This window comes from Lepeophtheirus salmonis, chromosome 5 (assembly GCF_016086655.4).
Source record: "Lepeophtheirus salmonis chromosome 5, UVic_Lsal_1.4, whole genome shotgun sequence".
Lineage (NCBI taxonomy): Eukaryota > Metazoa > Arthropoda > Copepoda > Siphonostomatoida > Caligidae > Lepeophtheirus > Lepeophtheirus salmonis.
The window spans coordinates 4,017,910-4,025,508 of record NC_052135.2 but is presented as its reverse complement, the minus strand read 5'-3'; the positions used below and the strand labels follow the sequence as shown (position 1 = coordinate 4,025,508).

Here is a 7,599-nt window from a genome sequence, read left to right as displayed (position 1 = left end):
TTCCAGGATCTGACTTTTTCATCCAGGGAAAGCCAATCATCTTCAATTGTACTCGGAATGTGTGAGAAGACAAATTGCAAGGTAGTTTTATTCCGTGGACAATAGGTATAATAATTTTATTAAATACATTAATAACTTGAATTTTATTAACGCAAAATAATATAATAGAACGACCGTAGCAATTATTACTTAATACTCTAATAATTATATCATAGATAATTAAGGAATAATTAATATTTTAATTGATAAATATGTTTATAAGACCACATTTTAAAAAATTATAGCAAAAAATAAAATTGTGTAATACATAAATGTCAACACTTAACTATTTCATTCGGGTAGATAATTTCGCCTTCTTTTCTGTTTCTCCTATTCTTCATTCGGCAGACACGTTGCTCTTCTAGTTCTTTATTTATATTCTTTGATCCGTGCACACTTTAAAGGAGATTATAATATTTAGAGAAGAAAAAAAGAAAAGAAAATTAGACAAAGGATTTTTGACAATAATATGAGTGATAAGCGAACGATAGTTCAACTTGTAGATTTTTTCTTCTTTAAACCTTATAATCTCCAATTTTTTTAATCAGAAGAGTTCATAACTGTTTTTAATTTTTTGATGTCCCGGGTAAGGCCGGGTAAACCTAATATATCTCCTTATAAAAAAGGGGGCAAAGATATATATCAACACCAACATGTAGTGAGAATTTTTAGCTTTATATTAAGGAGAAGCATTCTTTATTAATTTCAATTTCTTAATCTCCAGGAAACAATGAACAAATTAACTTTTGTTTATATATTAAATATAATTTTTGGCCAAAGGACCCAAATAGTACTTCAACGAAAGATCAGGTCCGCAAATTGTTTTTTTGGCATAATTTACATTCGGCAAATTTTCAACAAGTGTAGGAATTATCTCCTGGGTCCACAAGATATGTAATAGCCATTTTAAAGGACTTTTTGCCTATTCATCAATCCAAATGTTAAACGTCATATTTAAAATGACTATTTTGAACGATTTAGCAAGATATGGCGAGAATCAATGGAAAAAGTAAAGTTGATATATATTCTCCAAAATATTCATTTTCAAGTTTTCATAGTTTTTATTGTCAATTTTGACTTATTTTTTATTCTGTTTCTTATTAAATTAAAGAAATATATATAATGATAGTAATTGTTCACACAGAATTAATTAATATTTAAATTAAAAATTAGTTTTCTTTTTTGTAAATTCACACTTAAAACGTAAATAATGAATTAAAATTCGTAATATACATATATCTTATGATTGTATAATCTTAGTGCAAATTCTATGACATATTGAAAAATATTTTAGAGTTGAAGCATATAATATATATGTAAGTATATAGAATAAAATATTTATGAAAAGAAAAAGTTGATTTTTGTATGGAGAACAAAAAAGTTAATGTTATTTAAAGCTCCATTCAATGTTTTGACATTATTCATATTTTTTGTCAGTAAAAATATGTTTTGCGTTCAATAAAATATTTTTTGAATGGCTTTTAACGTTTTACTACACTTTTTTTATCTTGATGAATCTTTATAGTAAGAATAATTATTAATTAATTTTATTTGACTAGTTACTACAAAAACAATCTTGTACAAAAGTCAAGAAAAGGAAAAATGCCGAACTTTTTTTTCAAATCTACAAACTAATTCATGGATATTTTTCATTCAATTATAAGATAATATTTAAATTTATGGAGTTTAAAAATTACAGAATCTTTACAATCTTTATTTGGTTTATATGACTAAGTTTGGCTCTGATAAATTATTTTAAACTAAACATTACTTTCAGTTTTTTCACTGTGACGATGTATTTTTGTTAGTTTAAGTCAAATCTGGAGCGTATTCAAAAGATAACTTATAATAATTTGTAAAATTATACAAATGCAGTCTGGACACAATTTAAAAAAAATTATATTAGCCTGCTTTTGTGACACATATTTTTGTAGAAACTAGTATGTGAACCATTAATGATGCCATTAATAACTCAAATTTATTTATTGATTCAAAATACATCTTCCGTATACAGCGTGTCCCAACAAATACTGAACAAAGATTTTGAGAGGTTTCATTAACTTAACAAATAATTAGATTTTTTTCCAAAAATATCAATTAGTAAAGTAATTTAAAAAAATCCTTAAGCAAGGATCTTCATCAGATCATGGACTCCTGAGACATAGGGGAAAAAATCGTTTGTCAGGGCTTCTTGACACAGGAATGGCATCATCTCTTACTCCAAAGGTCTTGTTACCTAGTTTAACCAGCTGAAACATGAAATACCCTTTAGAGGAAAAAATGCAAAAAAAAATATCATCAAAAATGATATGATGGCAACTTGGCAAATTTTTGACCCTGTTTAATGTGATTTCCTTCTCAAGAGACTGCAGCCCTCTTGACTACTGAATTTGGTGCAACAGGGATATTTGAGAGCGTAATCAACACTTACGACTAAGAATTTAGCAGACACGTGTACGGCTGTGAAAGAAGTCACAAACACTTCCATTGCTACTGTCGAGGATCCATCTTCTTCACCCACTGTGGCACTTTTGATTAAGAAGAGACCTAGTGAAGTTTTTTCCGAGTCCTCAACATCTGCCAAATTCAAAAAAGTATGTTATTATCATTCAAAATTTGAATTAAATGCAACTCTGTGCTCTGGTATTGATTGTCATTTTAATTCATTTATTCAAAATACCTACATATATTGTCCTCAGTTGCATGGTACCGAGACATTAAACAAACCTTCAAATTTCTTATTAAATAAAGATAATAGAAATTTAATTTTTTTTTCTTGTAGATACTAGTGCCGCCCAGGTATTCGTTTTATCACCGACGAACTGTAAAGATTTAATTGGTGTGAGAATGTCACCTATCTTTGGTTATGGAGGAACTCTAGTGGAAGTTCTTGATACTAAAACTTTAAGGGTACAGATAGAAAATCCTGGAACTTTCTAATGAAACTTTATCGTCGTATCCAGAGGCCACCCTATTTCAGGGGCATATTTTCTTGATTTCTAGAAAATTGATATTGACCTATTCAATAACAAATGTGTTTTAATGAACCATGCGTTATTTTATAATTATCAAAAGCCAAATGGGTTCAATCTCAATACCTTGAAGTTTTTGATGATACAAAATTTATTGAATCTTACACAGCTCATGGAATTGAACATCACATTGAAACTAAGGGCCCTCCTTACTTAACAAAATCTCGCAAGCTGGATGGTGTGAAACTCAAATTTGTTAAAGATAAAATGATGGACTTCTGGAGAAGCGAATAGTTCGTCCATTTTCTTCAAAATTTTCATCAGCAATTCATGTAGTACCTAAAGCCAAAGAAGGCTGGCGAATACGTGGTGATTATTGTCAATTAAATATTCATGACTGATCTAGATCGATATCCTCTTCAATGCTTAAGGGATTTCGTAGCCAATCTAAGAGGAATTAAATTGTTTTGGAAATTGGACTTGTACAGAGCTTACAATCAAATACCCATGAGTGAAGACTCCTTCAGTAAAACAGCTATAATTATGCCATTTGGGTTGAACGAGTACTTGAGAATACCGTTGTGGCTTAATATTCCTGACAAGACATTCCAACAACTCATCGATTCTATTTTAAGGGTAATTAAAAATGTCTTTGTGTATCTTGATGATATATTGATTACTTCTTCTCGGACAAGGGATGAACATAAACGCAGTTTTTTTGCAGCTTAAAACTTCCGTCTAGGTACTTTCTCTTGAAAAATAATTCTAGTTTTTTTGGGACTCTGTTGAGTTTCTTGGACATTCTATTTCACCGGAGGGTTTTAAATCTCTTAAATCGAAAGTTGAAGCTATTGCATGAATTTCATCTCTAAAATCGAAAGATGATTTACAGAGATTTTTAGGCATGTCTCAATTCTATTCAAAATTCATCAAAAGTTTGTCAAAATGGACAGCACTGTTATATCCAATTTTAAAGAAAAAATATAATTAAAATGGAATGGAATGTGAAGGAGCTTTTCAAGATATAAAACACAGTTTATCCTCAAGTAATCAACTTTAACTCGTTGCCTTTAGCCCTTACAAGAGATGCGTTAGATACTAGAATGGAAGCCGTTCCAGAACAGAAAGTGAATGGGCGCTGACAACCACTATCATTTTGGTCTAAAGTCTTATCTGAAACGCAAAAGAAATATTCAACTTTTGACATTACTTAGTATTAAGGAAAGCATTAAACATTTTCTGTGGGTATTGGATGGACAAAATGTGAGAATATTCACAGATCATAAGCCTGTAGTGTTAGGGATAGACATCCGCAATCTCTCCTGTACTCCAAGTCAATTCTGTACATTTGCATATGTAGCAGAGTTTAATTGCAGGATTGAGCAAGTTTCTGGAAAATTACAACACACTACTGATATTCTTTCGAGAAATGGCAACAGCATCAAATTAAGTCCCAATTTTCTTCAAAATGTCATTGACGATCAAAGACTCAATGACCCTAAATTATTAAATTTTAAAATTAAAACTTATCTATAGTGTGTTTCAGGACTTTTACATGCAGGCATTGACAGCGAAGACTTATTTCGTGTTGTAGTGTTATCTCCAGAACTTCGCCGACAAATTATTCATTCATCCGGGATTCAAAGAGACTTTAAAAAGTGTATCACTATTCTACGCTTGGCCTAAATTACGTTCTTGTATTTTTTTAAATACAGAACAATGCATTTCAACAAAAGAAGCCTTTTAGAATATCCAAGCCCACTTCTAATTTCGATTCACCATCCGTGAGACTTACTTTAATTCAGAATGATATAATTGGCACATTCACACTTGTCAAAGGACAGCACTATGCCCTTACTATAATGGATCGGTATACGAGGTGGACGGAAGTGATCCCAATTCTAAATATCATCTCTAGTAAAGTAGTTGGAGCTGTCTTGGACGGTTGGATGACCTGATGTCATTGTGCCAGACCGGGTGACGAAATTCACTAGTGATATTTAGACGTGGTTTGCTGGGCACTTGGAATCGCGAATAGGACGCCCGCATCATATCACCCTGAAGCTAACGGGATTATTGAACGGTTCTACAGATCCCTAAAAACTGGACTAGTTGCACGGATACTAGAAAAGAAAGAAAAAGGGATGAATGCTCTGCCTGTTGTTTTGTGGGGACTGACGAATGTAGTACCAATGGATCAAGGATCTAAATATTCGCCCTTGCCGTTACTTACTGGTCGCTCGAGAGCTTTGACTTCACGCCTCTTTGATTTGTTTCCTATTCCTAATGCCGACGCCGATATGGGGCACTTCTTCGAAACGATGGAGAAGGTGGCTCACGTTCCCCCGCGCCAAAGTCGACAATGTCTCCAAAGATAGACTTCGCCTGCTGTTGTTTTCTATTTATATTGCTTGATTATATTTTGTTTTATTTCTTTGTACTAGAAGATAAAAAAAAAGGAAATTTTCTTTTTCTTTCGTCGAAGGGGGACTGTTGAAGTAAGTTTGATTTGATCAAACTGATCACTTCTCCTTTCTCTTATTATTAATCTAGAATATTATTAGTAGATATTTGAACATACTTTATACTTATATGTATGTATTTCATTAAATTAAAACTCTACAATGTATTCTTATTTGATACTATATTTGTTATAATATTGCTTCGTAAAATTTTATTAAAAGTGTAACTACAGATTTGTATTTTTATATTATGAGATATCCAAAAAAGTTTCATATAAACAATGAGATGGCCAATATATACAACAAGAAATTGTAGTCCTGCCCTGTTGGAAACAGAGGCTACGTTAAATTTAACGTATTACATTGTTTATTTATTAAAAATAATATATTATGAAATAGCCATGATGTATCAAGTGAGAGGAGGGAATCGACAGCTCACAACAAAATACTTAGAGTATTTTAATGTTGACAAGGTAAGATCGTGTAGAGAGTCCTTCAAAGAATGAGGTAATGATTACATAAAACAATTTTATCTAATATATAAATACATCAAATATACTTCAATTGCTCATTGAAAGGGTAAACGCCTCCTTCAACTTGATTCAGATCGTTTGAAAATGATTAAAAATTCTCATATTATGTACTTATAAAAAGGGCGCTTGTATTGTATTTTTATACATTCTAAATGCGCCTTGTTGTTTTTTTTATATTTTTTTTCTTCTAGTTAATGTCTTCTTATCAAATCATCTATACAAATACAAATGAATTTATTTTAAGTGCAGAATATTTCAAATTATGCGATATATGTTACATAGAAAGGTATAACGCTTTAGGATGGTTAGTTTTTCTTCTTCTTTTTTTTGATTTTCGATTATGGCTTGTTCGAAAAAGTTGTGATATGGGAGAGAAATAACTTCTACGAATTTTTATTGTTCTTTACAATGTCATCTTTATGTAACACTTCTAATTCAAAATTTGAAAGGAGAAAATATTTATTATTTCCTTAATAAAGATTAAAAAACAACATTCATCATTATATTACATTAATTAATTATGATAGACCTTTTTCTAACCTATAAAAAAAACATATTTTTTTTTCTTTGTTTCTAAAGCTACCGTATGAAGCAAGAAAAGAGAATAACACACGGAAAGGTTGATCTTTCCTTTCTGAAAATCTAAAAAAAAGGGATGCACTCTATTCGCAGAGTATGAAATTTTCCTAATTTTTATCTCTGTTTGTAATACAAAGGATAATTTTAGAAAAACAACATTGAAATACTTTATAAATACTTTTTATAATTTCTATAAAAATTATTTTATGCAATAATACTAAAGTTGTCTTTTCAGTATATATATTTATTAAATAAAGAGTTTTTTCCTTTTTTCATAATTTGGGTGAGATATTCGACCTTAAGATGACCACGTCGGACAATGCAGTTTTGCCATGCCAATTTTTATGGCATATGAAAACTTTTCCGCAATTGTTGTAATCGAAATTCGAAAAAAGTTGAAAACAAAACACTCATCTCAAGGTACTGGAATAATTTTATAATTAGGTATGTTAAATGCACTTCCATCCAATATGAAAAATAATTCTTCCTTCACAACAACTAATATAATAAGCTTACATGTATTCCTTATTAATTTCTTCAGAATTAGCTCCAATAAGCGTAGAAAAAAGAAAGATATATTATTGATAAGAACGTGATTTGAAAATAAAAGTCTATAGAAATAAACCCATATTTAATCTCGTGTGTACTTTTCAATAAAACAAATATATATTATTCTCTTTGTAGTTGAAATCTGAGTATAGTGCTTTATTTTAAAAATCTGTTATTAGAATAATTATATTCTTAAATAATTTGATGAGAGAACATCTAAATATATAGTTCACATGCTCTTGAATGATGGGAAGAAGTCCACATTTCTTCGATTCATTAAAGTCTAGTCCTTCAATTTTTCGTAAGAAATTGTCGTTGGCTTATTAAGCCAAAAAAAATCAGAACACTATTCATCTTGCAAAAAACATACTTATATTCATTATAACAAAATATACTGAGCGGTCTATTAACATCTGAACTCTTTGAATTTTAAACTTCAACAGTATATAATTTATTAATTAAAAT

General features: G+C 30.2%; 1 long non-coding RNA gene across 1 annotated transcript; it reads right to left on the bottom strand.

Moving 5' to 3' along the window:
* Window positions 1-2,007: 2,007 nt before the first annotated feature.
* On the bottom strand, window positions 2,008-5,417 carry LOC121118163 (uncharacterized). The gene is made up of 5 exons (XR_011779919.1): window positions 5,245-5,417; window positions 4,567-5,134; window positions 3,138-4,509; window positions 2,376-3,057; window positions 2,008-2,305 (listed from the first exon to the last, which is right to left on the bottom strand). It is a non-coding gene; the product is annotated as an uncharacterized lncRNA (long non-coding RNA).
* Window positions 5,418-7,599: the final 2,182 nt, after the last annotated feature.